At 43.6% G+C, this 17,942-nt stretch overlaps 1 pseudogene; it reads left to right on the forward strand.

The window, feature by feature from the left end:
- The first annotated feature begins 6,353 nt into the window (after positions 1-6,353).
- LOC123626878 lies at positions 6,354-14,795 on the forward strand (annotated as a pseudogene).
- Positions 14,796-17,942: the final 3,147 nt, after the last annotated feature.

Below are 17,942 nucleotides of genomic sequence, written 5' to 3' on the forward strand. Positions count from 1 at the left end.
AGTCTGTCTTCTTTTGAATAGTTTCTGTTTATGTCCTTTGCCCACTTTTTAATCCCAAGATATGAAATCATCCTCATATAGCAGTCTGATCTTTGACAAAGCAGACAAAAACATACATTGGGGAAAAGAATCCCTATTCGATAAATGGTGCTGGGAAAACTGGATAGCCACATGTAGAAGACTGAAACAGGATCTTACCTCTCACAAAAATCAACTCATGATCGGTAGCAAGCTTAAACCTAAGACATGAAACCACAAAGAATTTTAGAAGAAAATATTGGAAACACTCTTTTATATATCGGCCTACACAAAGAATGTATGAACAAGACCCCAAAGACAATCACAGCAACAACAAAAATAACTAAGTGCGACCTGATCAAATTAAAAAGCTTCTGCACAGCCAAGGAAAGAAACAATCATTAAAGCAAATAGACAACCTACATAATGGGAGAAAATATTTCCATGCTACACATCCAATAAAGGGCTGATAACTAGAATCTGTATAAAAGTCAGGAAAATTAACCATTCGCCTTTTAAAGGGCTATAGTTGTTATTTTTAAAAATTCACATATTGAGTAAGAATACTTCTCCCTGCCTGTCTGTTCGTTGGCCCTAGCTTGGCTCTGGAGTAGCCCAGGGGGGCTTAACTGTGGCTTCCACATGACAGCCCTTCAAATATTTGGCTGCAACTCTGAGGAATCGTGGTCCCTTGACACAGCATCCTTCCCATCCCCGGGACTTCCACCAAATACATATAATTTTCTTTATGTCAAACACGCAGAATTCCTTCTATGACCCCTTCTGCCATAATAGATACTGCCTGTGGATTCTCTTCAACTTTTCAACCTCCTGCTCAATGCACATTGACTGAAAGAGATCCAAACTTCGTGGAAAATTGGAAAGGAGAGGGTGCAAAGAGGTCATGAGAATCAAATGAGCAGGTTCCTGGGCAGACTTATCACTGCACAGAAGTGAATGTCAACCTTCGCTATGGCTGAGTCGCAGTGAGCTGGGGCCCTCTCCCTGCAATGCCGTCCACAGAGCTCGGAAGCCACAGCGTGCAGGCTTGGGAAGAAAGGCATCCTAAGTGGAAACACACGTCACAATTACTTGCAAATCATCTCCCTCACATCTTCCTGTCACAAATCATTAATGAAGTCCTCTACGCTAAACATGGGAAAACTGCTCAAAGAAAGGAGAGACATCAGATCTAAATTTCAATTAACGTTAACGCTGATTGCTACATATGACTGCATTAGTCTCTGGTCCTTATTAATGAGGATATAATTAATGAAGTGTGCCCTGGGCAATGGACCAGAGCCTAGATAATTATATTCTAGACAAATAATTTAGGCTTTGTTTTTTAGAGTATGGGGTGCTTGCTAAACATGTCATTTCTCATGTTCCAGCTCAGATCTTGAGTATATGAATTTCCACGGTGTGTGGACCTGGGTTCTGCATTTTTAACAAGTTCCCAGGTGTGTCTTGTCTATAAGGAAGGTTGAGGTCTGCTTATATTAATAAAAGAAAAAGAAAGCCTTTATTGAATTTGTGTTGCATACAAATAATAGATATTATTACTAGAACTCGCTCTATGGGAAAATGTGCCAATCCTTGTGCAGTTAGGCTGATCCAAGGAAAGACCTAAACGGAGTTATAAAAGGCAGAATGGACACCCAACATTATGAGCACATGTGCACTCAGTAAATATTTGCTGGATGAATGGTACACTTAAATTTGCTTTATTTCCCAAATAAAAGGCAAAGAAATGATTCCTCTAATCTCTCAGGCTTTCCCCTTCTCAAATATAGCTTCTGTCATTTCTCTGAAACATTAGATATTCTTTCATTTATTCAATAACTATTTATTGGTCATCTACTATGTGCTGGGGTCTGTGCTGAGTTCCAGGGAAATGGTGATGAACAAAACAGACTTGGTCTCTACCCTGATGGAATTTTCCATCACAGAGGAGTAGTAAGTTAGGTATTTTGGGAAAAGATTAATTATCTGACAAACAAGGGAAATCTTGGAAAAAGTAGAGGGAGCCTCAAACCCAGGCACCAGCTTGGTACGTGCCTCATTACGTTTAGCTTTTCAGGGTATTTTGGGCTCCTGATGTTGAAGTTCAGAAAATACATTTTATCCTCTCCTCATGATTCCATTTACTTCACTCAGCAGATCCTTAAATATTTGGAAGGCTAGATGAATTACAGTTTATCAGCAATGGTTTCAAGCATAACAAACAGGATTTAGTACACAGTATCTTCACTTCTCCCTCACTGTCTTCTTGTTCCCACTCACCCCCACCCAGGGGAGATTCTTCCCCCAAGGTGACTCCTATCCATGCAGTAAAGACTTTTCTGTCTTTACCCCACCTGCCTTCTTCCAGCCGTTGCTGTTCCTGCTTTTCCTTGTCTGCCTTTGTCAGTTTCCTTTCCTTTCTCCCTTGAGGAGCTGGTGGTGCTCAGAGTTTCACTCACACACTTTTCTTACCCAAACGCTGAGTGATCTTATTACCCCACACAGCTGTCTCCGAGATGTCTTTCTTTCCTTGTGCCATAGAAACTGCCTGTCCCCAACAACCAGCTCTTCCTCTGATCTTCCCTAAGCTGGTGAAAACCAGCCCCAGACCCGTCACCCAGTTGCCTGAAGCAGGTACCTAGATTTCTCCCCATTCCACAACCTGTGTCCATTCAATTATTTCAACACATTAAAGCCCAAATATCTAAAATGTTGCATCCATTTCTATTCCCACCACCCCTTAGCTCAGACCCACACCATTTCTTTCATGGGTTACTCAAAGAGCAATTAACTATTTTCCTATAATCAGGGTTATTGTCCCTTTCTGTTTATTTATGAATGAAATCAACGTCTTATTCCTCTTTGTATCTCAACCCCCAGGAAAATGCATGGAACATGTAGAATGAATGAATGAATGGGTCGATTCATGCACACAACTTTAATAAAACTGCTGCCTGTTACAGGCCCATAAATGGAGAATGGTTTTGGTATTGGTTTTCATTTTTAATATGTTTTCAACACTTTTTCTTCACTTTTTCCATAACTCCATATCCACTGGCATGTTTTAAGTCTCCTAGTTTTCTCTGATTATGTTTGTTTTCCTTGGTCGAGAGCCTTGAATTTGCCCTCTAATTTGTCTGAATTCTACATCAGTTGTCAATAGGCGTTAACTTGAAAAAAGTAGGGTGCGTAAGACTTAACAGCGACCAAAGCAGACTTCTTGTTTCAATTAAATTACTTAATATGGGTCTTTCCAGTCCTCTATGGACCCATTAGCCAACAGAGTGTTTTGAAAAACTGTCAGGAAAGAGAGGTTGCAGAATTCAAGAAGTGAGTGGTGATTAGGAGAGGAATGAAGCCTGAGGTCTTTCTTCATAACATTTACATGTGGACATAAAATTTTTATGTATCAGAGAACTCAAGAGTGACTTATTCTTCTTGTACAGCATCATTAATGCAATCCTCATGCTTGCAAATAATAATATAATATAATAATGTACTCTAATATACTTCAGTGGATTGTTCTGCAAACATTTTTAATTCTAAATCTATGACCTCTCACAAACTTTTCAATTGACATCTAAAATTTGCAGTGGATATATTATTTAAAAAATATTGCAAACTGGATGTTTTAAAATAAAATGGTGACAACATTTTTTAATGTTTCCAGAGGAATCTAAATACCATGGCTATTTTATGCCCACTGCTGTACATTTTAAAAAAATGTAGAAATACTCCTTTAAAGGAAATTTTACATTGTATCTTTTTCTCCTTAAATTCATATTTCACACTAGTTCCAACCACAGAAGTTTTTCCTAGTAGGTTTTGTACTGGAAAGTCTTTTATTTCTCCTCATTCTTTACTATGACAAAAAATGTGCATGTAAATTTTAATTTGAATTCTGTGGCCAGCTTTATGTGTTTCCTGGGATTGATTACTCATTAGAGTGAACAACAGTATTTCATCAAAATAGCATAAGTCTATGTCACAAAGTTGATAAATAATTATTAAACACAAAAAAGGTAAATTTCAATTATTTTCCTCTCTTAAAAAGATGCCTCGGCTGGGCGCGGTGGCTCATGCCTGTAATCCTAGCACTCTGGGAGGCCAAGGCGGGTGGATCACTCAAGGTCAGGAGTTCGAGACCAGCCTGAGCAAGAGTGAGACCCTGTCTCTACTAAAAATAGAAAGAAATTATCTGGCCAACTAAAACATATATAGAAAAAAAAAATTAGCCGGGCATGATGGCGCATGCCTGTAGTCCCAGCTACCCGGAGGCTGAGGCAGTAGGATCGCTTAAGCCCAGGAGTTTGAGATTGCTGTGAGCGAGGCTGACGCCACGGCACTCACTCTAGCCCGGGCAACAGAGCGAGACTCTGTCTCAAAAAAAAAAAAAAAAAAAAAAGATGCCTCATGAATGGAGATATTTTATTGTTATTTATGCTTTCATAGAGGAATACTACTTATTCCTAGAAAGAGGCAGGGTTCAGCAGAAATTCTTTACTCTCTGTGTGTATATGATTATATAATATACATAGTGTATTTTATTAATATATTATATTTTATATACATTAATATATAATTACATATGTGATATATACTAAGGAGATGTATTCACATAAGTAAATTGTAATGAAATGTGCTGTCTTTTTTCTTTCTTTCTTTCTTTGATTTTTTAGGACAGGGTCTCACTCTGTCTTCCACACTGGATGCACTGGTGCGATAATGCTCAGTGCAACCTCAAACACCTGGGCTGAAACAAGCCTTCTGCCTCAGCCTCCCCAATACTTAGGACTACAGGTGTGTGTCATCACACCTGACCTTTTTTTTTTTTTTTTTTCAGTTTTTTGTAGAGACAGGGGTCTCACTATGTTGCCAGGCTGGTCTTGAACTCCTGGCCTCAAGCGATCCTCCCACCTTGGCTTTCCAAAGCACTGGGATTATAGGCATAGAAATGTGTTTTCCTAAGAGCAATGTCTTGATTTCTTAAAATCCTTCAAACTTACATGTGAAAAATCACATATAGATCATTGATGAGATATCACCTGTGAATGTAATTAGATTCTTTTTCAATTTTGATTTCAAGCAAATTATTAGAAACGACTTGACTAGCAAAAAGATTTATTTGTCATTTACTTTTTAGTGAGGGTAACAATGCTTAGAATTGTCCCTTTGCTTTGCACCCTAAAGCCTTTGTCGTATCTCAGGTTGTACACCCCCATAAGAGTGGGTGGGATGGCAGCTGCCCCTCTCTTTTGTAAAGCGAAAGAAGAGAACACGAACGAGGCAGGAAAGGAGAACCTGTTTGTCCCATGGTGGGCACCTTCCCAAGCAGATCTCTTGGAAGCGAAGGAACACACAGAGGTTGAGGGTTTATACACTGATTCCTCTAATACTACACTTGAACACACACTCCTTGGAAAGCCTGTCTGTAACCCCCAGGGTTAGACGTATGCTAGTTTGAAGACCATTTACCACAGAGAATTGCTGGCCTAGTTAAGATGAGAGATAGGAAAGAGTATTGAGTTGGTGGTTGAAGAAATAAAGAGGAGCAGACAACCTGGGGAAGAGAAGGAAGATAAGGACCTGCAAAAATTATTGTTGCTGAATCATACGCAATGGTTCGTTTGATTTTTTCAAATATTCCATTTTTAATCCTTATGTTTACTTCGAATTTTGAGCCTAGATGTGTATTAAATCATTATGATGAAAGGCTCACACCTACTGAAAGTATCACACCTACTGAAAAGTTAACCCAGTTTTAAGCTCTTATTGATAGTTTTTAAAAATAAAAAAAAAAATCACATCTCTGCCAGTGTAGGTAAAACATATTCAATCATCCAGTCTTTCATTCATTCATACCTTAATAAACATTCAAAACTAGGCCGGGCACGGTGACTCATGCCTGTAATCCTAGCACTCTGGGAGGCCGAGGCAGGAGGATCACTCGAGGTCAGGAGTTCGAGACCAGTCTGAGCAAGAGCGAGACCCCGTCTCTACTAAAAATAGAAAGAAATTAACCAGACAACTAAAAAATATATAGAAAAAATTAGCCGGGCATGGTGGCACATGCCTGTAGTCCCAGCTACTTGGGAGGCTGAGGCAGGAGGATGGCTTGAGCCCAGGAGTTTGAGGTTGCCGTGAGCTAGGCTGATGCCACAGCACTCTAGCCCCGGCAATAGAGCAAGACTGTGTCTCAAAAAAATAAAAATAAAAAAATAAACGTTCAAAACTATTCTCTAGACCCACCATAAATCACTTTAAACAAAGATTGAATACAGGTGTCTTCCTCCAATTTCTGACACCACAGTAGGGAGCAGACATGGCTCCCTATGTGGAGCTACATGGAGCTACATGGCTCCCAGTGGCTACACGGCGTCCACTGGCTACAGCAAGGCAGTCAGGTATGTCAATGGCAAAAGTGAGAGGCAGAGGAAACCTGCAGGTTTCACAAAGGAAACAGCATTGGAATGAAATCTAAATGACTAACAGTGGTCAGAGAAACATTTCAGGCAGGGGTCAGATGTGGTGGCTCATGCCTGTAATCCTAGCACTCTGAGAGGCTGAGGCAAGAGGATCACTTGAGGTCAGGAGTTTGAGACCAGCCTGAGCAAGATTGAGACCCTGTCTATACTACAAAAAAAAAAAATAGAAAAAAATTAGCCAGGTATGGTGGTGTGTGCCTGTAGTCCCAGCTACTCTGGAGGCTGAGGCAGGAGGATCACCTCAGCCCAGTATTTTGAGGTTGCTGTGAGCTATGACGACACCACCACTCTAGCCCAGGTGACAGAGGGAGACTCTGTCTCCAAAAAAAAAAAAAAAATGAGGCAGGGAAGACAATGAGGTCTTGTTGATGGATTTAATATGTTAGAAGATAAGCTAGGATACTCTCCAGTAACTCAACAAAAGTGCTTTAAATACTAATGAGTTTAACTCACAAACATGAAGTCCAAGGGTAAGCAGTTCCAGGAATGCTTAGTTCAATGGCTTAAAAACATACTCAAGAACCCAGTTGCTTTCCATTTGGGGTCTACCCTGCAAAGATTTGACTTTCATCCCATGTGCCCACCCTTATGGAGGCTGCCATAGCCTCAGTCATCCAATCCTTGCATAAACACAATCCTTGCATAAACACAATCAAAACCAGAACAGCCATTTCTCCTGGTGTGTCTCTTCTTGTCGGGGAATAAAACCCTTTCCCAGGAGACTGGATCTTACACCACAGTTGCATTATTGCCCATGCCTGAATCAATCACTTACAAGAAGAGTAGGATGATCAATTGGGTTGGACCAACCAACTTTCAACTGCATTGTGTGTAGAAAAGTCTATGAAGAACTTGAAACTCAATACCTGGACAAAATTGTGGTTCTGTTAGAAAGGAAAAATGGGATATTGACTCTCAGGTAGTAAATTAACAGAGTCTGCCTGAACTCTCAGCTCTCTGGCTTAGGTGAAAGGATAAATGTTGTACTCTTCATTGAGACAGGATCCATCAGAGGAGAGCAGATGTGTGGGAAATTATGGCGAGATTTGGAACATACAGAATTTGGGGTGCCTGCGGGACATTTGGGGAATGTTTGCTAGGCAGTTGAGTATAGGGTCTGGGAGTCATGAGCAGAGTGCTGGTAGGTGAAGTCATAGGCATGAATATAATTCTTGGTAGAAATACCAGCAATGAGAAGACAGGGTTATGAGAAATCCTTGAGGAAGATCCATCTTTAAGAGGAGAACAGAGAAAGAAAAATCAAGAAAAGAGATTGAAAGACTGAGATTGAAAGAGGAAAAAGATATTTTCTCTTGAATTCTAGAGGAAGAACAAAGGGATGACAGTGCATAGTTTTGTCAGACTTTATTATGGGCTTTGCCACCATGCCTATGAACTGTCACACAATGAGAATAATGAAGTAGCTGGAAGTAAGAGTGAACAGGAAAAATTGATGGAGTACATGGGCAGAATGTTTTTGATTTTGCTCAAATCATTTAGACAGGCCTCACTAACTTATTTTGTCTATTATATATACATAGACAGAAAATCTATTCTCTGCTCCCAGGAAAGGGGAAGCCTGCTATCATAGCTTTCCTTGAACACACAGTGCTGTTCTAGAAAGGTGGAGGAAGGGGACTGGAGAGTGCAGAATCCCTGCAGTATCATTGGTGACTTGGGCAACAGTCTAAAATCTTTATTTGAAAAAAAGTTAGGTGCTGCCTAATGGCTGCAGAGAACAATGTCAGTGGCTATAAAATCTTTAATGGGTGGCTCATAATTTCTTCCTTCCCTTCAAATAAAACTCATGGTTCTTTTTGCTCAGAGAGTTCTTGGATTATGACTTGATTTCAGTGCCACATTCCTCATGACAGCAACACAAGACAGCGGGTGGCAAGTGCCATTAACACCATTTTACAAATGGGGAACCCGGAGAAGCCTGGGAGTGAGTCACATAGGGTCACAGCATGGCCAGCTCAGGGCCCAGAAACCATGTTCTCCCTCCAATTCCCCAGTGGATGTGACCTAGAGAGAAACAACCTATATGTGGGTAAACCCACAGCTTTCAAAGATCTTTCCCATCCATTTCCTTATTTAATTTAAGGCTTTGCCACAATCTTGCCACAGTGTTATATTTCCTATTTTGAACTTATCCCAACCATTCCTTCAAAGACTTAGAACTTCGATTATAAATTCCCTAATGATACACTGGCTATCCAGAGTCAAAGTAAGTAATGATAATATCATTTCTTCTTTGGAAATAGAAAACGTTCTTTAAAAAAATAATAATAATATAATTTTTCCAGATGAAATGAAGCTTCTCCTGGAACAAAATGATAGTCAATGTTCCATTCAGAAAATGTCACTTGGAAAAGTCAATGAATCCATTTGGATTTCAAACTTCTGAGTCATTTGGGATCCCCTGATCTCTCTGCTTTGAAATTGTGAGCCACTTCCTATTCTTTTTATGACAGTTCAGAAGATTTACTGTTAGAACTTCTTATTTTTCCTTTCCTAATATTTTAATTTCTCTCATTCAGAATAAGTTGCAATCATTCTTTTTCAGTCACAAGATGGCTGCATTTGAGCTTAGTATACAACCCCATGTAATCAGAGAGACACGAATTAAAATAATCATAAGATGCCACTTCAAATGTTTCAGGTAGGCAAAGAGTAATAAATCTGGTAACACCGAGTGTTAGAGGTATGTGCTGTAGCAGGGACTCACGTGTTACCCAGGGCAGAGGAGGCTGGTACAAGCACTCGGAAAGCAACTTGGCAAAACTTAGTCAAGCTCAAGTGATACAGATCCTATGACCCGGCATTTCCACTTCTTGGTGTTTCCTCTAGAATAACTCTTAACAGATGGACATAAATAAACACATACAGAAATATTCAGTGCAGGCCTATTAGCAATAGTGAAAAAGTAGAAGGAACCCAACTGTTCCTCAGGAAGATGAATGGATTGACTGTGTTTCATATTCAGCAGTGGAGAGTAGAGACTCCTACAAATATCCATGTGCAGATGATCTCAAACACATTCTTTTTGGATAGAAAAGTTGCAAAAGAAGAGTGTGGTACTGTTTAGGAAAAAATGAATTACACACATACAAACAGACTCTCATACACAAAACATACACACTGAAAACATCAACAGGGATGATATAGACTGACTTTAGGATGCTGGTCATGTCACGGAGGGTATGAGAAGCGATGAGAACAGAATGATATTTTAACAGTCTCTATATTATTTTTTTGCAAAATTGAAAGATTGCAAAATAAAAATGAGAACTATCAACACTGTTTTCATCTTGCTGTTGAGTACATAGGGTGTGTTATATTCTCTGTCTTGCTCTACATTTGAAATATTTCATAGTTATACATGTTAAAATTGAAAGCTCCTGTTCTGGCAAAAGAGCCCAGCAGTAAAGGGAAGGTGATGACTAAATCAGATAGAAAAAGTCTGGAGCAGGACTTGGCACTGGTTTTCTGTAAATGGACAGAAAGTCCATATTTTAGACTGCAGGTGTTAGGTCACTGTCTCCACTACTCACCCACTCTGCTTTTGAGACAAGGCAGCCTTGGACAAAACATAAATGAAGGGGTGTGGCTATGTTCCAATACAGCTTTATTTACAAAAACAGACCTCAGGTTGGGTTTGATCCGTGGGCCATGGTTTGCCTCAGTTTACGGTTTCTAGAGGTAAGTGGTTTCAGCAGACAAGCCATCTTAGGCTACAAGGGTGATGCTGGGGCCAGGGAACATCCGGATCTTTTTCTAGAGAGTTATTTGGGCAGATAGACCATTACTGTCCCAGTCTAAGAACCCAAATCATCAATGCAGTATCTTTAGTAGCGGAGGCTGTGGCAGTATTAGAACTCGTAAAAATAATCTCTGAAGTTTAACATTGTTGGGGATTTTGCTTTGGAGGTTTCTGTTTGAGTCTTTCTTCACTTTGGTGGTGACAGCAAGTTTATGCCAGGTGTGCCTATCAATATTCAGCCCTGGGAGCCTCCCTTCAACCTTCCAAGGATGCCCGGGAATTCTTAGGTCACAGAAAATGTCTCAGCCCCATCCCGATCCCCATTCCTGCATAGCCCCGTACTGCCTTGACCTGACTTCTACAACTCAGTAAGGTCACCCTGGGAGGGAGCTCATCAGCTTAGCTGTACCCTTGGCCTTTGGTCACTTGCGTTCACCTGTCAGGAAGGATGACTCAGCACTGCTGTAGCCTTTCCTAGAAATCAGGAAACTGTATTGCTCAAGCTCCTGTTGGCAGAACCCTCTTCAGGTCTTGACACTTCTAAGAAGGGCTGATAGAAGGGCCCTGGGATGCTTTAGCTGCCTAGATACTCGACTGCTTTGGCCTCTGCAGCCCCTGTTCTGGTATCTACCATGGCCAGGCCCAAGGGCGTTCACTTAAGAGAAAAACACTTCCACCGCCTCTCTCTCTGCACCACCAGCTTTGGCCAACCCAGTCTGCTCAGGCCATCAGCATTCACAGTCCTGACACCCCTTGCCAAGTGACAACATCGCCAGGCCAGAAGGATGGTTCATAAAACCAACAGCATTTATTTATGAGTTTCTTCTGCTAGAAGCCAACTACAAGATGTGAGAGTAAAATGAAGTATCCTCATGCTGTCGTTCCTGGCAGTTGTCACAACATTCTTGAAAAGTTAATTGTACGCCAACCATTTTTCTGAGTAGCAAAGTGATTCAGGACAGAGCAGGATGCTAAAGTACTAAATTCAGGTCCTGGAGGGGCCCGGTGACGTATGCACACAGGGACAGTTGGTGAACTGGAGACAGAGGCATGCACGTTTGTTCTCTCCCCCAGGAACCCTACGCCACCAAGGGCCGGCAGAGGAGGAGCTTGGCTTCATTGCTTTAACGCCCTGAAGAAAAGAGGCTGCAGCCTCATAGACACCAGGGCAGAATGCCTCTGGCCTGTTTGCCTGTTTGGACACTGAGATGCCACGTTACTGCTGCTGGGTGTGAAGGAGGAAAGAAAGGAGACACAGGAAAGGATAGAAGAGCCTGAGGTGGTCCCAGTCATCTAGATTTCAGCAGCCTCTCTTCCCTTTCCTGAAAATTGGAGGTTTACTTTTCTTCTTAGGTTCCTGGGAGACACAACTTTTAAAGGTGATGCTTTGAAAAGTTTGAAAGCGTTCAAAGGACGCATGTTGTTAAACCGCCGCATCTACTACTGTTGACTATAGGAGCTTTGGTCCCAAATGAGTCTGAGCACGTTCTCTCCGACGACGAGGCGGACCTGCTGAGTGGCCGCACGCATTTCTGAGCCCGTCCACCCCGCGTGGGAAGCTGTTCCTGGAACCAGGATTTGAGGACCCGGCTGACTCTGTCAATCTTTCCTGGCTGGGACTCGCAAACTCTTGGTTGTGTTTACCCAGGATGTTAATAATTTTGGAAATCATTAAAATGGAACCAAAATACTTTCTTTTTAAGAGGCTACTGAGATCACAAGTCATTCCGCAAATATAATAAGCTGTGTAAGCTGAGCGTGTCCAATACTCGACACTTGCCACGAGCCAGCTGGAAGCGTGGCCATTTTCATATGACACCTCGTGTGTGGAACTAAGGAGGAATGAGAAGAGCCTTCTAAAAACTAGGCCTTAAAAGTGCAATAATTGTGTTGGACAAACTGTTTTAAAAAAAAAAAAGAGAGAGAGAAAAAAAACTTTCTTTTTGTCCCCGCTCTCTGCTCTCAACTGCCCGTTGTCATCTCTGTGACCTAACTCCCGTGCTTTTGCCAGTGTCATCATCCTAAGGAATCCCATTAGGATTTTAAGGGACCCGCTTAGTTGTCACTTTCTATGCTCTTCCTGTTCCCTCTCCGGGCAGACCCGATGCTTTTGCTTTGCACCCTCACTGTCATTTGGGGTCACTGGTGTTCATCAAAGTTACCTGAGACAATTCTTAAAAATGCAGATCTCAGATCTCACCCAACCTCCTGATTCAGAGTGCTTTGGGGTGGACCCTGGAGTCTGCATTCTAAAGCACCGCAGGCGATTCAGACGTTGTTGCTGGCAGGACCACGACTGTGCGAACCTAGGCCATTGCTGCTGTTTTTAGCCAAGAGGCAGCGGTGCTCACCCGCAGCTCAGATTCACAGCCAGGATGCCTGGATTTAAGTATTTTACATGCTACTGGTTATATGATCTTGGCAATCTCTCATTGCCAAGATCGTATAACCAGTCCTCATCCATAAAATGCAGAAAACAGTAGAACCTACTTCATAGAACTCTGATAATTAAATAGGTTCATACAAGAAGGGAAGCTATCAGTGTCTGATGTGCTTTGAGAACTAATAAATAGGTGCTACTAACATTAGCATGGATAAATTTATGACATTTATTAACAATTTGAGGAATTCAACATGCTTAATATTAAATTTTAGTCATTCTCTATACTTTGGGCTGATTAATATAATATTATAACTAATATTCGCTATTATAACTATATAGTGACATATAGGGAGATTATTGTTGCATGTCCACTTTAGGGGGTGTATGTAAAAGGAATGGGAGTTTATTCAGTTCTGTAAGTGGTAAATACACAGAGAGGGAGTGAATAAACATGAAGACGATGCTGATGACAACAGCTGTGTCGGGAGCTACAGCTGTGAGACGAGACGGTTGTCATCTCTGTTGCTGGGTAACTGCTAGTGTGCCTTGAGGCCACTCAAGAAACTACAAACATTGAAAGTGGGAATTAAACTTTGAAGTCCATCTTTCCCTTTAGTCAGACTTTGGTTTGCCTCCTACAAGACACATTTGAGACAGAGTAAGACTCATTGCTCTGCGATTCCCATCCCCGTTGAACTCGTGTGATAGTGTCCTAACACAAAGACTGAAAATATAATACATTCCTGTAAGCAAGCTTTGCATTGGCATCAGACAGTTTTAATGCAACCTGGAAAATGTCTCTGTTCACTACCAGGAATTGGTTTTCACTATGAGAATCTAATTTATGACTCATTGAATGATTTGAATATCTGTGTGCAGATGTCCCGTGCTAAATGTTATATATTACTTATAAGTCATGCTAAGCAGAGACGCAACAATTTTCCTAGTCTGTGTCCATTTCTAGCCTGAATACTCGTCTTTAAGAAACTTGCGAACCACACCCACCTTCCTTCTACTTTTTACTTATTAATTTTTCTAATCATATCCATGTCTAGTGGTTAATTTTGATGGCTCCGGAGGTAGATGCCTGGCTTTAAATCCTGGGCCATTGCTCAGTGGTCGTGTGACCTTGGGCAAATAACTCAACCTCTGTGGGCCTCAGTTTCCTTCATTATAGAGTAAGGATAATAATACCACCTCCCACTTCAGGCTGTTTTTAGGATCAAATGAAATATCTATCACCTAGAACATACTAAAACACAGTAAATGTTGGTTATTAACTATTATTGGTACTTCTGCAAACTGGCTCGAGCTATCTCTTGACAGCATTTGCTTTGCAATTCTGTGATTGTTCAACATGTGTGTGTTTCCTAACTGTATTATAAATTACTTGCTGACCATTTTGTCCCTCTCCTTGTCTTGGGGCATTATCTGGGTGCCATCAACAGCAGTACACAAATGTACTATTTAGTCACTTCTCGCCTCCACCTGCCGCTGGGCAACCAGTAGTCAGCCCCGCCCCGCCTGTCTCTTCTCGAAATAAAACAACTCTACAGCACTAAAAGGAAAACCGCGGATCGCGCACTCCATCGTCCATTCCAACCAACCCCTCTGACTATTCTTCTCGTTGCAGGATGTTCGGAGGCTTCTCCTGTCCTTGTTCCTGGTGGCCGTGCTGGCGAGGGTGGCGGGAGCCCGGGAGAACCGGCCTGCGGGCGCCATCCCCTCGCCTTCCAAGGACGGCAGCAGCGACAACTCGGAGCGATGGCAGCACCGGATCAGGAGGTGCTGGCCTCCAGCCAGGAGGCCCTGGTGGTCACCGAGAGCAAGTACCTCAAGAGTGACTGGTGCAGGATGCAGCCGCTGCGGCAGGCGGTGGCGAGCAGGGCTGGGGCAGCCGCCGTCCTCCCCCGCTCTGCCGGGCCAGGGCGACTCCTAACATCCGGCGGCACGTGGAGGAGGAGGAGGAGGAGGAGGAGGAGTCCTTCCCGTCCTGCGCCTTCTGCCAGGCCCAGCGCGTCACCTCCGTCCTCGCGGAGCTGAGTGCCCCGGCCTGGACCCGCCCTTCCGACTCAGAAAACTCCAGAAGGTGAAGCAGCGCAGGTGCGTGCCCGTGAACCCGAGCGACTCGGCCAAGCAGTGAGCGTCCCCGAGGGCGCAGGCCGCTCTGCACGCGCCCCCGCCGCGGGTCGCGCCGCCCCCGTCCCCGTCCCCGTCCCTGTCCTCCGAGCCCACTCACGCGCTGCCTGGTGTCCCCACCCCCGCAGCGGCAAGCACGTCTCTTGGGGCTGACGGTGTCCTTGTCCAGCACGTGGACCCACCGCAAGTGGAGCTTTGCCGATGTGTCCCTGACCGACCTCGGCCCCACCAGAGCCTCCGGAACCGGGTTGTGGATCAGGCCCGAAGGAAAAGGCTGGAAAACCACCGCCACCCGCCACCCAGCCGTCGGAGTGACCTTGCAGGTGATGCGCTGCCAGTCCGGCAGTGATGTTTCCACCGTGTGGAAAAGCGAGTAGTTCCCTGGCCTCCCCCGACACTCCGGCCCGCCCCCTCCCGCGGGCAGCGGAGGGCGAAGGATGCGTCACTCTGCTGAGCTGTCCCCAGACCTCTCCTGCGGGTCCCTGGACCTCTGGCTGGGCTGGGCGCACTCCCTCTGTGATCCGGAGGCTGCCCTGGGCCTCCACTGTCACGCGGCTGTGGACAAGTCACATGAAGATGTCCATGGACAGGGGGTCTCTTCGCAAACCTGATACCAAGAAGACAACTTGTTCCACTTGGATCCCGAAGTGGCCTTCCCTGGGGACCTTGCTCACAGCAGGCCACACCCTCCCCCACCCTGAGCCACCATCACCCCTTCTTCCTCACTGTCCCCCCCAACCCCTTTGTGGACTGAAGACGAACTCTGGTGTGCATGCTATTACCGCTGCAGTTAGAATATTATCACGCACAAAAGTCTATGTATTAACGCTGGTTTTATAATTGACCTATATTGTAAAGAGCTGTTTAAAAAAAAAGTATTATAGACCTATCCATATATTGTTTCACATGTTTTGCCTCTGGCTTTGCAGCACAATTCTGAGTAAGGAGAACAGCAGGTGATGATCTACCCAGAGATGTTTTTAACTCAGAAATAATGCCTGGTCAGCAGTTCACTGCCATGCACCTAGTTTAGATTGGACAGGGAGATGGGAGGAATCGGATTTGACTTTGAATATTACGTCACGGAAGCTACTAAAGCATTGCAGCACAATGTAGAAATCGGGTTGGGACAGATGGGTGTCGGGAGGGGAGTCGTTTTAACCCAAAACTCAAAAGCCTGCCCATGCGGGGTGAGAAGGCCTGCTATTTTCACTGCCATGACACTAAGCAAAAAAAAAAAAAAAAAAAGTCCTGTTAAAAGAAAGAGATATTTAACAATATAAGGAGTCAGGTCACTTTGTGGTATAGGAGGAAGGGTGGACTATAATATGTAGAATAGCAATCTAGTTGAACTGTCCTGCAGAAAACAACTCTCTTCCTTTTCAAAGTATAGACTGTACCAAGGTCCCTTTCACTTTAATAAGGGATTGTTGAAGTTTCCGTGTTGTGGACTCTTGATATAAAAAAGTAGAGATAGTTTATTTTCCAGCAAAATGATACTTTCTTTGGGTCCCTTTGCTAAAATGTCCTAGGAAGGCTTCCCTGTGAGTAGTGTGTATGGAATCTGACTAATGTGACCGAGATGCCCCTGCTGGGAGTCAGCATGCTTTGCAAACTTTTCCCTGGTGTCTCCCTAGCCAAGGGGGCTCCTGCCAAGGGAGCGGTTCCCTAGTATGTGAGAGAGACCCTCTCCCAGCGTCTCTGGGGACTGAAGCTTCCTGACACTAGGCAGTGGCAGTAGATCTAGAGACACTCACCCAGAGAGCACGATTGGGCTTGGGTGTGTTGGTGGATCTATTTCAGGCTCTGCACTGCAAGGCTCTTTCCTGTCCCTTCTGTAACACCATGAGACCCGAGCAGCCTGTGCTGTTGGAAAGCGCTTGGCCTCGTAAATGGGTAAACACAGCCTGAAACAAGGAGGCAGAAATAAGAAATCTTGAAGGGCTGGAACCTGGGAATGGAGAGAAAAAGTAGAGAGGGTGTCCAAGGGCAGAATTGATTTTTGCATTTAGCGGAAAACCCCAAGTCAGACTCCGTGGCAGAATGCGCAGCAGGAGCACTGCGAGGGAGGCAGTGTGATCACGTGACACGTGATCAGACTGGAGGCTAAGGGGGTGCAGTAGGAGGGGAGTGGAGGGGAGTGTCTGCCCCAGCTGCAAAGCCAGCCCCTATCATGTTACTAACACAGAACCCACCCAGATAGGGGGAAGACGAAGCTGAGAATTTGCAGAATGCAAACATGAACACACTCTCTGTTAAACCCAGCCGTGGGTGTAGCAATGAGAGCAATATGGTATGCTGCAGTGTGAGGCTCCCTCTGGAGGCTGTTGTGTGGACAAAGTTTACCTTCTGATGGCTCAAATTGTATTTAATTGGTTTTTTTGTTCTCTTTATAAATGAAGAAAAGCTGTAAGTATAATGTAATTATTTTATAGGTATACTATTAAATTATAGAACAAATAAAGGTACTTTAGGGTTATATGTGATCCCGGTGTTACGTGCCATGAAAGTGGAATTCTGAACTTGTTGCAATGAACCGTGAAGGAGCCCCGTGCGTTCAGAGCGCTTTTGTCTGACACAGTGAGTTCAAGCCCTAGCCAGCTGTCACCCCGTCTCCTTTGGGTGCCGGCATCTGCAACGAGAGTCAGAATCAGGCATCCAAGGAGCAGAGGTGGTGGGTGGGGCTCTCAAGCCTGGTCCTTGGGAGCCTCCAGGGCTCTTCCAGATCTCCCGCCGCCTGAAGACAGAATATTCTCGCTGTGCTCTCTGAATAAGGAACACTGAACAAGGAAGCCTTGGGAAATTCCTGCAAATAGACGTCTGCACTGTTACGCTCCTCTTCCGTTTAGCAGCCGGTGCACACCGCACCCGTCTCTTCAACAAGCCAGAATGTGTCCTTAGTTTTGTTCCTTTCCTCATTGACTTCTCACGGGTTTCAACATTTCTTAATTTAAGTACTTGTTAGTTTCACAATGTCTCCATTTTTCTACTAATTGACTTATCTGCCATTCAAGTAACTCAATTATCAATAAAAAATAAAAACCTTAAGAACATTGCATATGGTTGATTCACTGTGTGGACTTCAAACGAATTAAATTCAACTTACTAATAAATAATTCATCTCAATTAGTAAATGGGACAGAATAGTCCA

The sequence above is a fragment of the Lemur catta genome, chromosome 23 (assembly GCF_020740605.2).
Source record: "Lemur catta isolate mLemCat1 chromosome 23, mLemCat1.pri, whole genome shotgun sequence".
NCBI classification, from domain to species: Eukaryota; Metazoa; Chordata; class Mammalia; order Primates; family Lemuridae; genus Lemur; species Lemur catta.